The sequence below is a fragment of the Bos indicus genome, chromosome 6 (assembly GCF_029378745.1).
Source record: "Bos indicus isolate NIAB-ARS_2022 breed Sahiwal x Tharparkar chromosome 6, NIAB-ARS_B.indTharparkar_mat_pri_1.0, whole genome shotgun sequence".
Lineage (NCBI taxonomy): Eukaryota > Metazoa > Chordata > Mammalia > Artiodactyla > Bovidae > Bos > Bos indicus.
In genome coordinates, this window is record NC_091765.1 from 114,185,338 (window position 1) to 114,199,665 (window position 14,328).

At 53.8% G+C, this 14,328-nt stretch overlaps 1 protein-coding gene across 1 annotated transcript in view; it reads left to right on the forward strand.

Moving 5' to 3' along the window:
* The window catches only part of SORCS2 (sortilin related VPS10 domain containing receptor 2), a 497,945-nt gene that overhangs the window by 75,104 nt on the left and 408,513 nt on the right, over window positions 1-14,328 (forward strand).

The window sequence follows — 14,328 nt, forward strand, 5'->3', positions numbered from 1 at the left end:
AAACGGGGCATGGTGCCAGGTTGGTGATGATAGAGGTTCAGAGTGCAGCTGTGTATAGATTGGGGCAGGCGTTATGGAGTGTCTCTGGTTTGTGTTGCTGGGGCAGCCCTCCCACCAGGGATGGGCATTAGAGCTGAGAGCAGCCAGGCATTGCGCCTTCATCACCACCAAAGGGTCCTCTTTGCTCACAGAATGGATCCATTGGGATGCGGCTGCAGAGAAAGAGATCCTTCTGTCTGGCTCCCTAAAAGGAGATCTAACACCAGGATTACCTGCTTTCAAGATGCTTGGAAAGGCTCGAAGAGCACTTCAAAGCTTGAATCTCCAAGACTAAGCTTCTAGAAAACCTGCTGCCTGGTCCGAGGTCAGGAAACCAGCAGGAGACAAGTCCGTCTATGGAGCCACTTGTGCCAGCCACCACCCATCCCTGCAAAGCAGCCCTCTCCCTCCCCACCTAGCTCAGCCCCCGATTTAAGTTTTGCTGAAGTGCTTCTAAGAACTGACATTCTGGCTGTGACCCTAGCTGCAAGGGAGTCCTTGAAATGTATTTTAAAAGTTTTTTGTTTACTAATGTACCTTCTTTCTCTCTCTATTTTTTGGTTGTTTTTCAAAAAGAGGAATTGAGATGGCTTTGTTGTTGTTGTTTAGTCACTAAGTTGTGTCTGACTCTTTTGCAACCTCATGGATTGTGGAGCCCACCAGGCTCCTCCGTCCATGAGAATACTGGAGTGGGTAACCATTTCTTCCTCTAGGGGATCTTCCCTACCCAGGTATCGAATGCGCGTCTCCTGCATTGCAGGAGAATTCTTTACCACTGAGCCACCAGGGAAGACCCGAAGATGTAAAAGCAACATGAAAATAAGTGAGGAAAAAAGGAGAGGGAAAGGATGGAGCTAGGGACAGGCTCAGCTCATAAAATACTTACTGTGTTGCTAAAGGTGGGTCACAGATTTGGCTCTGATCTTCCTAGCAGCTGGAGTCAAGAGAGAAATTGGAACAGATGCATATAGACCCATTGCTCTGGAGAGCTTTCCTGAAGTGAGCAGTGATACCAATGGCTGTTGGGGTGATCCCATATCCTTGCAGAGAATGCAATGGTCAGTTTCATTCAGCTATTACCTACAATGGATCAAAATGCGGTGTGGTGACTTTATTCCCAATCCCAGTTTGCTAGGGTGGCTCTACCAGAAACCAGGAAAACTAGTTGAAATGTGCCAGTCCCTACATTGTCAAGGGTGGAGAAGGCATTCACTCCGTGTGGTATCAGAGATGTAGGCGGTAACTGACCAGCCTTGCACCACAGGGAGACTCACCAGGAGGAGTTCAGGAGATGCTGAGGGAGCCCGTTTCCAGGGATACAGATATGCTACATTTGGAGACGGGGATGAAGGGAGCATTCTATATGCTCAACAACCTGTCGTGGGTAATGTTTGTATTTATAGCTAGCAGGACAGACTCAAAATAAAACTTGATTTAAAAGTGTCTCTTTCTGGATTGCCCTCCCCCTCCTTGCCTCCTGCCCAATTAGTGCCCCATCTCATCATTGCTGTGTTCAGTCGCTCAGTCGTGTCCGACTTTTTGCAACCCCATGGACTGCAGCACACCAGGCTCCTCTGTCCTCCACTGTCTCCTTGAGTTTGCTCAAATTCATGTCCATTGAGTCAGTGATGCTAGCTAACCATCTTGCCCTTTCTCCTTTTGCCTTCAGTCTTTCCCAGCATCAGGGTCTTTTCCAATGAGTCAGCTCTTCACATCAGGTGGCCAAAGTATTGGAGCTCTAGCTTCAATATTCCTTCCACTGAATATTCAGGATTGATTTCCTTTAGGAGGGACTGACTCCAGTCCCACAATTTGAAAGCATCATTTCTTTGGCATTTGGCCTTATGGTCCACCTCTCACTTCTGCACACAGCCTCTTGTGTTGCATTTCTGCAACTTTCAACTCCAGAGTGTGATCACTGCCCAGGAGACACTGTTGTTACACATAGACTCTCAGCTGCTCTTAATCTTTGAATCTCAAAACTTTCTTCCTGACAACTGGCTGCACTCAGATCAAATGGCCGTCTGCTGCAGCCTCGGACAGTTATGGGGCTTGTAGGTCGGGAGATTATCTGGAATCCAGGCCTCTTGCCTCCTTTTTGGGGAGTGTCACTCATACTGAGAAGTCAGAACTCGGGGGTAGGGGAGCAGTTGACACTTCCAGCCGTGCCTCCTGCCAGTTTCATATCAGGCACCCACAGAACTCCACCCACAGGGATTTCACATTCAAGAAGTCACCTTATTTCTGTGCCCCTTTAGGGAGGGGGACAACGGTTCTGTGTGTGTGTGCTCAGTCGCTTAGCTGTGTCCAACTCTTTGCAACCCCAAGGACTGTAGCCTGCTAGGCACCTCTGTCCATGGGATTTTCCAGGCAAGAATACTGGAGTGGGTTGCCATGCTCCCCTCCAGGGGATCTTCCTGACCCAGCAATCAAACCCGTGTCTCCTGCATTGCAGGCAGGTTCTTCGTCACTGTGCCAAATTGGTGCTGAAACGTTTTAAAAAAACAGCTGCATTCTCAAGAGGTGAAGAAGGATGAATTGGGTTTTGGAACTGTGGTTGCATTTTCAGAATTTGTGTGAAAGCTTGTCTTTATTCGTACATAAACTGTGGCAGAACAGGCATTAGGGGACTTTCTCTTTTTTCCTTCTTAAAGCAGGATAACACCTTCATCTTTCATGCGTGGCCCCTCTTTTGTCCTAAGTAGGAGGAAACTTTGCTTGTAATTCTGGGAGGGCCAGTGTTTGGTGGGATGTTTGGATCTGGTTTGATGAAGGTGGAAGCGGACTGGGGTGTGTTAGGAGGGCAGGTGCTGCTATCCAGTCCAACTTGACTAAGTCACTTAACCTCTTGGGGCCTCAGCCTCCCCTTTTGTAACATGCAGAGATGGCCGGTACTGATCGTGACCCACTGTAGTGAGAAAGGGAGGATTTAACCCAAGGACAGTGCTCACCCAGCGCCTGGTACTGGGAAGTGCTCAAGAAGGGTCACTCGCAGGTGTGCAGCAGGCTTCGATAAATTAACTGGAGACTGAATAATGGAGGCCTTTCCTCCCGTCTCCCAAAGAGCCTTAGCTCCGTGAAAACAGGATGGCCCTTCCACACCATACATCAAGTCTCTCGTGGGACCGTGCCCCGCCCAGAATGTCCCCGAATTGCAGACTCACAGCCCTGTCCTGGTGAACCCACCGAGGACAGTCAGGGCTGTGCTTCCTTCCACATTCTACACACTGCACACAACCATTCTCACTTGTCAGTCTCACTGGTGGAATCGGAGCACAGGGGTCATGTTTGTGACAGCCAGCGCCCTGCTCTTGAGATGGGACTGCTGTTTCGGCGAGAAGTCATTATCTTTCGGGTGGACCGCTTCGCCTGTGTCTGCTTGTCAGCCGAGTGCTGCCTGACATGTTTGCAAACCTCTCTAATTCCTTTGTAGTCCCTTGGCTGGGCTCGAGGCCTCGTTTAACTCCTGAAGGTCTGAATCCGTGGGCTGCCTGCTGGAAGCCCGTGTCCCCTCTTTTCCTGCCCCGCTCCCCAACCCCTCTTCCCCTCGGCATTTGAGCACAAGCACTTTCTCAGAGTCTTTCGGCCTCTGGGCTTTTTCCTGGGTCTGGTCATCTTGCTCATATTCTAGACCTTTCCATCCTCTCTTTCTCACAGACCTGTGCTGGGCACGTTCATTTCATGCCAACCAGTTCTCGTAGACCTGGAGAATTTTCAAGCCTCCATTGAGCCATCTGTGTGGGCAGCATGTCCAGACGGTGGTGTTGCAGCCTGGCAGGTCCCTGGTGGGCTGTTCTGTTGGGAGTGATTGTGTTGATTCTTCCCTCCTCTTGTCCCCCCCGTTTTTGCCTCATGTGATGAAAAGACAGTGGCCTCTGAGGTTCAGTGCTGTCCACCAATGGAAACTGGAGCATCTGGTTCCTTCTTACTCCTTTTCTAACCAGAAATCCATGCAGAGAATCCTCATCTTCAGGTACTCATTGTGCCTCAGTGGCTGCGTTTGCTCCAAGCCTCACAAACACATTCCAGCTCTGACAGTGCCTCCTTTGCTGGGACCTGGGACAGCCCCTCTGCCCAGGGGCTTCGTCAGGAAGGGAACCCGATCCGGCCCCACTTTTGCTCTGTACCGGTTCTCACCAGAGTCTGGTTTCACTACCCAGTTCTTCCCATGTTACTCAGCCCCAGACCACCTTCCTGGTCCCGTGCCCAGGCTTTGCCGACGACCCAGAGATGAAGGTTGATGTTTCTGACGGGGCGATGTTATCACCGCAGGTTGCTACCTCGTCTGCGTCTGGCCTGGAGGGGCCTTTGCCTCCCGATGCACGTTTAAATGTCAACATACAATGATTCAAGCACTTTCTGGAGGGCTTAGAGCTTTGTCAGGACAGTGGACATGTTTACGAAACAGGATGTGGCCCTCCGCCCCTTTAAAAAGTAGATCATGCGATGACATTTGGGAAAAAAATATCAAGGTTTGAATGCATAAGCCGTGCGCCTTGTTAATTCTGACAGCAAGGACTTGGGTTGCAAGGTATAAATGAAGTCAGTTTGTATTACTGGACTGTTTGGTGCCATTTACTATTTTAACTTAACGAGGATGTAGTTGCATATTACAAGAACACAAAAGTGGCCTGGACCACGGGACCTGTTCTTAGCTCCTCCACTAATTACGTGGCAAGCCTGGCAAGAGCTGGGGGTTAAGGGCAGAGGTGCTGGACTGTGGGCAGTGCCAGTCACGTCAGGGCTTTAGGCCTCCAGGTTGGACGTGCTTGGGTCCTCAGCATGTGTGTGAGGGAACCAAGACGGGCAGAAATGAAATGACTTGACTTCCAGGCTTACTCAGTAGTAGGCGGAGTTGGATTCACACCCAGGTGGGTCTGTCCTGAGGCCTCAGTTCCCAGCCTCTGGAGACGTGGCAGGCGGGGCCTCTGTCTCCACGCTCAGCTCCTGTCCTTGCTGGGCCTGAGAAGGGAGGGCGCGGACATCTGTGGTGGAAAGGCAAGGGGTGGGTTCTGCCACTCATTCATTCATGCCCTCAACAGTCATTCACTCCCTCAGTCAGTCAGTCACTCCCTCACTCAATCAGTCACGCCCTCAGTCATTCACCCTCTCAGTCGTTCACTCCTCAGTCAGTCATTCATCCCCTCAGTCAGTCACTCCCTCAGTCAGTCATTCACTCCCTCAGTCAGACATTCACTCCTCAGTCAGACATTCACCCCATCACTCAGTCATTCACTCCCTCAGTCAGTCGTTCATCCCCTCAGTCAGTTGTTCACTCCTCAGTCAGTCTTTCACTCCTCAGTCAGTCTTTTGCTCCCTCAGTCATTCACCCCTTCAGTCAGTCATTCACTCCTCAGTCAGTTGTTTGCTCCTCAGTCAGTCGTTCACTTCCTCAGTCAGTCATTCACGCCTTACTCATTCAGTCACTCCTCAGTCAGTCACCCCCTCACTCAGTCATTCACTCCTTAGTCAGTCATTCACTCCTTAGTCATTCACTCCTTAGTCATTCACTCCCCAGTCAGTCATTCACTCCCTCAGTCAGTCTTTTGCTCCCTCAGTCATTCACCCCCTCAGTCAGTCATTCACTCCTCAGTCAGTTGTTTGCTCCTCAGTCAGTTGTTCACTCCCTCAGTCAGTCATTCACTCCTTAGTCAGTCATTCACTCCTTAGTCAGTCATTCACTCCCCAGTCAGTCATTCACTCCCTCAGTCAGTCTTTTGCTCCCTCAGTCATTCACCCCCTCAGTCAGTCATTCGCTCCTCAGTCAGTCGTTCGCTCCCTCAGTCAGTTGTTCACTCCTCAGTCAGTCATTTGCTCCCTCAGTCAGTCGTTCACTCCTCAGTCAGTGATTCATTCCTCAGTCAGTCATTCACTCCCTCAGTCAGTCGTTCGCTTCCTCAGTCAGTCATTCACTCCACATTCAGTCACTCCCTCACTCATTTAGGCCCTTGCTGGTTCTTTCAGTCCCTCACTTATTCATTTGTTCAGTCACTTGTTTACTCCCTTCCTCACTCATTTACTCCCTCACTCATTCAATCACTCCCTCATTCTCTCATTCATTCATTCACTCACTCACTCATTCATTCAGTAGGTGGAGTAGCCACTGTGTGGTACCATTCTAGGCACCGTGATGAGTCAGACAAGGTTCCTAGAGGGGAGGACAGATAATAAGCAAGAACAGGGATGAGATGATGTAAGGCAGCTGTGGGCTATAAGGAGTGTGAGTCCAAGCGCCTGATGGGAGAGGGTGGGAGAGAAGGTGAAGCGAGGAGGTGAACAAACAGTGGGGACAGTGCTCCTCTGGGTTTGCTGTAACAGGGAGCAGAGAGCGGGTGCTGGCTGGGTGGGGAGGTGGGACAAACGTCTGGCACTTAGCACATGTTTTTGTGTTGAGTGAGTGAACCGAGTATGTGCTGAGTGAAGGGGAGGCGCTGTGTTCATCTGTTCAGGCTGCATAACAAGATATGAGACGTGGCAGCTTCATGTCACAGAACTTACAGTTGTGGAGGCTTCGAGACACACATGGCTTCGGCGTGGCCCGTTTCTGGTGAGAACCCTCTTCTGGGCTGCAGACAGCTCCTTGTCCTTGTGTCCTCATGTGGTGAGAAAAGGAGTAGCCAGCTGTCTGGTAGCCTCTTATAAGGACACTAATCCAACTTGTGAAGGCTCCATCCTCGTGACCCAAGGTCCCAGCTTTTAACATCATTACACTGGGAATTTTAACATGTGAATTTGAGGCGGGTGAGGCACAAATGTTCATACCATGATGGGTGAATGGAGGGCATGAGAAATGAGTGAATGAAGGGATGAAGGGCATGATGAATTCATTCATGGATGGATGAATGAACGCAGTGACTGGATGGGTGAGTGGAGGGCACTTTGAAGTCACGGCACACAGGCTCAGGGTGGCGGTGGAGGGGCTGGAGTGTCATCTGGATGGGGTGTCTCTCGGGCCTCCCTAATCTAGGGCCGCATTGTCAGACCGTTGCCTGGAGGCGTACAGGGCGGCTTCCTTCCTTCTGCAGTGCCCACCTGTGGGTTGACACTAGCTTCTAAGGCAAGTTTTGAAGCTCAGGGTCTTGGGTGGGTGACTTATGCCCATCTTTCTCACCAACAATTTCCAGCAAGTGCAGGACGGGCACACTCGGGAGTTGGGAGGAGCTCGGTCTGGCTGGAGCACCCAGGGTGGGGACTTGGGGCTGAGGGAGGTGGGAGGGGGGTGGGGCAGGGACATGGGAGCTCTTTCTGCCGAGACTGGGGAGCCGTGAAGGACTTGGGCCAAGGAAGCAAGGGCATCCTTTGTGACGTGGCCTCATCCCTTGGCCTCCAGGGACCTGATTTTGCAGGCTCCTTCCCTGGCAGCCCTGATGGGGGCCCCAGAGTGGGGATTGCTTGCTCTGAGCTGCAGAGAACTGGGGCAATGGTGAGCCATCTCAAAGTGAAACAGCTGCTTGTGGAGTCCTGCTGGGGTGGCCTGTGAACAGCTGCAGGAAAGGGGCAGGACCATGCCCTCCTAACAACACATGTCACTGGGCTCAGGGCCCAGCTGTATCATCCAGGGTGCTCATACCTTGACATTCTTCACTAACATCTCAACACCCGCAAAGACCCTTTGTCCAAATGGGCTTGCGTCGCGGGGTGTGGGTGTGAGGAGGTGGACACATCGGTGGGGGAAATTGCTCAGCCTACCACACCCGCCTGCTGTGTCACACCCCCGCAGCAACCCTGCGCTGCAGGGGCCTGGCCGGAGTGGGGGACTGATCTTAATTTTCTGTTGAGAGCCATTGTCCTCCCCAGGGACCCGGCTGCCGGGAGCTGAGGCTCTGAGCCTTGGCTCCCCGGGCTTCCTGTGCACTCTGCAGCCCACTGGCCGGGTCCCACCGGATGACTGAGCCGGGTCATCCATGGGGAATCCCAGGAGGGGTGACAGGGCAGGGGGCATTCGCCTGGGGGCTCAGCCCTTCCTTCTTCCTCTTGGGGAGACAAGGGTCACCAGCAGAGCCTTGTAGAGCCTTCTCAACCCGTATCAAATCCCTTCCAGGCTGGCTCAGGCTTTGGCGTCCCAGGGGGCCCGGGAACACGTGGGCTGCTGGCTATTAAAGTGAAGCTGACAGCAAATTAGAGATTCCCCTGAGGAGCTGGTGGGCTTCTCTGATGTGCAGGGCAGTCCTGATGAGCCTGGGGGCTCAGGCCCGCTCCCAGGATCCAGACCTGGATGCCCTAGTGCTGGCACTGGCCCACTGTTAGCCATCACGGCGAGCGGGCACCCTCCTATGGGTGCTGAGGGCCAGCTGCCCCCCTGCTGTCTTTGGTCCATCCTCCCGGTCCCCTCCGGGCCAGGTGCTACTGTCCACCCATCCTCTCCACCCCTCCCTCGCCCTGGGAGCCTGTAAATGATTTCCTAGAGTCACCAGCGGGGTCCCCAAGCCTGTGTTTATTCTCACTGCACAGCTCCGACCCTGAGCCTGCTCCTGTGTGATGGGCGTGGCGGGGGCTGCCTGGCCCTGCCTTCCGGGAGGCACTCAGATGGACAAGAGATGCTGCGGGAGAGAACCAGGGCAGGGCAGTGGTGGAAGTAGCCTGTGCCTGGGGCGGGGGCGCCAGGGGAAGCAGCTGCCCACTCAAGCCTGGCCAGGAAGGCGGGCACTACAGGGAACAGAGAGAACGGGGGTGCGTGAGAAGGGAGGGAGTCCTGGAGAGGCCTGAGGTTTGAGATGCAGTGTCTCCCAGGCCGGTTTTCCTTTCTCCTCTTGCAGGGCTGCATGGCTGGGCAGGACAACGGAGGCAGGCTGGCCTGGCCTAGAACTGGGCTGGTTCCAGGGCCAGAAGCGGGGGCGGGGCCGCCCTTGGTCCCAGGCCAGCCGCGGAACGGAAGCAGAGAGGCTCAGAGAGAGCTTTGCTCACGGGCACAGAGGTCCGGAGTCAGGGCTGAAACTCAGATCTTTTGCGTGCTCACAGGCTTCAGTTAACCAGAGCGGAGTAGGCTCACAGAGCAGATGCTAACTGAGGCAGACTTGGGGGGAGGGGTGGAGCTTAGGTCCCCGGCCGGCAAACTGGGCATCTCAGGCCTTGGGAGCCACAGAAGGTTGTGAGAGTTTCCGGGCAAGTCGGGGGAAGTTGTGGGAAGGTGAAAGTGGTGCTGCCAAGGGGTCTGACGGAGGAAGGAGCGGTCAGGGTGGGCAGAGACAGGAGTCAGGAGGCCTTGGCATGAGCCCTTCCTGCTTACAGTGGCTGCAGCCCAGCCTGGAGGCCACCTCCTCCAGGAAGCGTTCCGTTGTCCTCTGGGTCTCAAGCTGCCAGTTCTGCCCTGGTCCCAGCCCTCTGTGTTAGCTTAATCAGCACCCTCTCTGAGGGCAGGCCTGGGGGTCTCCGGGTTTCGCTTGTCTGTGGGAAGGCCCCGATGTGCATCCCCTGGGTCCAGAGGAGGAGCACGCAGGCCGGGACACCCGCTTCTTCCTGCCAGCCTCTGGGGAAGAAGTCTAATTTTACAGGTATAGAGTTCATCCAATAGATTATTTGTCTTTTTTTTTTTTTTTTTTAAGAAAGGCATTACAATACCAGTATTGACTGTCTTTAATTTGACACTTGACTGAAAGAAAAAAAAATAGCTTCTTAGGAATTCAGAGTATTGATCGGCGGCATGGCAGGCAGAGGTGGGCTTCCCATTTTAGGGGATTAAAGAGCGAAGGATATAGTAGATTTATTTAAGGTGGTTTTTTGCTTTGAAGGTAAGGCCACTTCTGCTGTTTTGAAAGTGGTGTCTTGTTTGGAGGAGAGCATTCAACTGTCCGTTGAAAGCCCGATCAGATCCCAACCCCACCCCCAGCCCTTCCTGATGGCTTTGTTCAGTGGCTCTGGACATACGGGATGAGGAGCGGAGCGGCAGGCTCGCCAGCCCAGCTCGGGAAAGCAGGGGGCCTTTATGAAAACCCATTCATGCCACTGGGCTGCATCTCGTGATTTCAGATCAGCGTCCCTGGGGCTTCGATGCGCCGCTTGCAAATTCAGAAGTGCGGTACATTAATTAACGAGTTAATCCGCGGAAAAGCTCCATGAATTAGCCAGAATCGTCAACCGTCTTCTCCGACGGGCACCTGAAGGACGAGGCCAGCTGGACCGTGAGAACGTGAACCTTCCGCCCGGGGCCAGGGGCTGGCCTCGGGGTCCCCTCGCTTGCGAGGCCGCTTTTGTGTTGGGGGGCCCTGGAGACAGAGAGGGGGTGGTGGTGGGGGTCTGTCTCAATCTGCTCGCGCTGCTGTGATCAGGACTGGACTCAACACAGACAGTTCCTTCTCACGGTTCTGGAGACTGAACTCCAAGGTCGAGGTGCCGGCCGACTCCAGGGCTGGTGAGGGTCTCGCCCTGACCAGCAGACGCCCGCCACCTTGTGTGGTCACGTGGTGGAGAGAGACCTCTTTCTCTGAGTGGTGGTCACCAACCTTTTTGGCACCAGGGACCAGCTTCGTGGAAGACAGGTTTTCCATGGACCGGGGTGGGGGATGGTTTCGGATGCGTCACATGCATTGCATTTATTGTGCACTTCGTTTCTATTATTATGACATCAGCTCCGCCTCAGATCATCAGGCGTTAGATCCCAGAGGTTAGGGAGCCCTGCTTATGAGGATACACTCCTATTGGTTTAGGGTCCCACCCTAGTGGCTTCATTCAACCTTCATTACCTGGACAAGGACATGGCAACCCCCTCCAGTATTTCTGCCTGGGAAGGCCCATGGACTGAGGAGCCTGGCGGGCTACAGTCCATAGGGTTGCACAGCGTCAGACACGACTTAGGGACTAAACAACGACAGCCACCACCTCTTACAATCAGGTCGCGGGTTAGGTCTTCATCATATGAACTTGTGGGGGGCACAGTTCAGTCCACGGCAGGGTTGTGGGTATCAGCCCTTCTTGACTGGGGTGGCCGCTACCCAGCCCAGGCACCGCCTCCTCCAGGAAGCCTTCCATTCTCTCCTCTGGGCTTCCCGGGTGCCCTGCGTTGTCCTGGGCCATGGCCTTCTGTGTTGACTCTATTGGTCAATCAGTGCTTTGCTGTCTGGGTTTGGCATTAAGGTTAGACCTGAAGGGGCTAACAGTGGGAGACCAGCGTCCATCTAGTGTGGGCAGGATGCTGTATCTCCCACCCAGGGAACCTGGTTGCAGTTTGGGGTGTGTTCCTGGAGATTTGGGTGCTTTCAGGATTAGCGATTGCGCTACCCTGATTCTGCGATTCTCTGGACAGGTTGTCTTCCAACCTTTGTCTGTCAGCCTGGAACACTCTCTTTCCCATCTCTTTGGCCCACTTCTCCTTGGGATTCAGCCTGATGTTTCTTCCTCCAGCAAGCCCTCCGGAGTGCACGGCTCAGAGCCGCACCACACTGTCTTTGAGTAATCACTTCTCTGTCTTTGGTGCCTTGCAGACAAGGTCTGGCTTTCCTCCCCATTGCTGTTCAGTGTCTACCACCGAGTGGGTGCTGGGTAAATATTTGTTGGTGGAAGGAAGGCTCCCCCCCCATGCCTGGAACAGTGTCTGACACCTAGTGGGCACTCAATGTGTGTTTGATGAATTGAATTCATTGAAGTCGGCAATGTGGATTAGTGGCAACTGCCAAAGAGATTGAGCCTCAGTTAATAAAGCCCTCCCAGACCTGGGACATTAGTAAAATATCACAATTTATGTAAAGCTTTTCATTATAACTCCGTAGGGAGTTTCCTCCGTATTAGCATTTTTCAGACGCTCCTCTCAGCAGCTCTTCAAGGATGAAAGCTGTGAGCCACAGAAGGCAGGTGTTGGAGAACAAACACAGGCGATTTGCACATCCCACGTGGAGACGGAAGTTGGCAGGACCATCTTCCTGAGATGCTGGGGGCCTCACCGTGCCCAGGCCTGCCAAAGACTCAACACACTCCTCCTCACCACCGTGACCTGGAGCCACCTGACAGCTCTGGGGGAGAGGACAGAGTCCCCTTCAGAGTGACAGAAAGGCAGTCCTTACCGTCTCCCGACCCTCCAGGGGGCCTGGAGGAGGGGGCCGGGCGGGGGTGTGGGGGTGTGGGCGGGGGCTGCCTTTGTGCGGTAGGCAGCTGCGTGACCCCGCGCTGGCAAGATCTTGATGGCTGACCCCAGGGGAGGCCGGTCAACTCCGTTATGGCCCAGCATTGTGGTCTTCAAGATGTCTGGGGTGTGGTGGGAGTTACTGGGGAGTCCCACAAAGCTTTCCTCCCCACCGTCTCTGGGAACAGCATCAGCAGGTCTGCAGAGCTGCCATTTCTGCCCCCAGACCGCGCCAAGTGGCATTCCGTTGCTTAATTTCCCACTGTCGTTATGGTAATCATCATGTATGCTCGTTGGAGGAAAACAAGGTGGGGCAGTTCGCAGGGCAGTGGGCAGCGACCTCTCGGTCTCTCTAAGGCTGAGACCACCCCTGTTGCCATCTTGGTGCTGCCCTCTTTCTCCAAGCCCTTTCCTGTTTTGGTGGTGGGAGGGTGTGTGTCACACTTTGCTGCCAAATGAGTTTTGGCCCCAAACTTGGGCCAGACTTTCAGGTTGTCATAGGACTTTATTTTTTTCTGCTGCAATTGAGAATATTTTATTTATTTTCCTTTTTTCTGCCTGTGTGTGAATTACATTATTATTATTTTTTTTTTTTTTTGCAAACGTTAAAGTAATCTTACATTTACAGGATGTGCATCACTTATCAGTGACATACTTTTTGTATATTTTTGCATTAATTTTCTTCTTTTTTATTTGATTGGAGTATAGTTGATTTGCAACTTTGTGTTAATTATTGCTGTACAGAAAAGCGATCCAGTTATATTCATTAAAAAAGAATAGATTCTTTTCCGTTATGGCTCATCACAGGATAGTGAACATAGTTTCCTGTGCATGTGAAGTAGGAGTTGTTGTTTATCTGTCCTGTATATAAAAGCTGACATCTGCCAACCCCAACCTCTCACTCCATGCGTCCCCGAACCTCCTCCCCCTTGGCAAACATCAGTCTGTGCCCTATGTCCATCACAGGACTTTGGATACTGGGGTGACAGTGAGGGGCTGGCCATGGTTGGGTTAGAGTCGGGTGTTGGCTTGGGGGCCACGTGAAGAGTCACTGCCATCCCTAACTCCCCTTGAACCTTCCTTTCTTGTGAACGTAGATGTTTTCTCTGTGCTTGTTTAATATGCTAAATATAGTTCCCTCACCCCCCGCCCCCCGATGGCGGAGTCAGAGCGGAAACAGAGGAGACCGTCCGCGTGGACCACGTGGCCACCGAACCTCCCGAAGCCTCAGCTTCCCCGTCTGGAAGACAAGGAGCAGCCGTGCCGTGTTGCGAGGCTGTGAGGTTAGGGCTACCGCTGTTTGCTGCGTGCCAGTCAGGACGCCCGGCGAGAGCTGCCGTCACAAGCACCCCCGGGTGCTCACGCAGTGACTGCTGCTTTGCCTTTGTGTGGGCGGGCCGTGGGCCGTGACCCACCCTTGTGTGGGCGGGCCGTGGGCCGTGACCAGTGACCCGGGCCCCTCCGTCGAGTGGCTCCACAGCCTCGTGGCCTTGGCTCAGCCCTGTGGACAGGAGGCTAGGAGCACAGACCATCGCCAGCGGCGCAGGGTGGGGACCTGTCACCCGATCCCAGGGCCGTGGTCTGGACTCGCTGGGGCTACACTCCCCTGCCCACTTCGCCTGCAGACTGAACCCTGCTCCTGGGCCCATTTCTTTCTTGTCACCTCTGGGATGTCTTTTTCTTCTTTTCTCCACACTGTGGATAGGTCGCCCCTTCATTTCCTCCAGCCCCAACCCTCCTGGCTCTTCTGGCCTTGGACTCCATGAGCTGAGGCCAGGGGGGTCGAAGGTGCCCAGAGAGAGCAGACGTGTGGCTGCTGCCTCTGCTCAGACCTCAGTCTCCTCACCTGTGAAATGGGAACCTTTCTTGCTCACCTCACAGCCAGTGGGCCCTGCTCGGTAAGGCCTCTCCTCTGGGCCGTCTCCTCTTGGCTGCCCCTCTGGGCCGTCCCCACCGGTGCCTATTTCCTGCAATGACTCGGACTCTCAGCTCCCCAGGGCAGGATGCAGCACCCACGGGGTGCCCTGGGCCTGGGCAGGGGTTTTAGCGTCGTTGGTGGAAGCTTTAGTCTGAGAGGCCCTTGTTGTTTCATCGCTAAGTCGTGTCTGACTCTTGGCGACCCCGTGGAGTGCAGCCCACCAGGCTCCTCTGTCCATGGGATTTCCCAGGCAAGAGTACTGGAGTGGGTTTCTATTTCCTTGTCCGGGGGTGGAGGGGTGGGGTCCCCTGGTCCCACA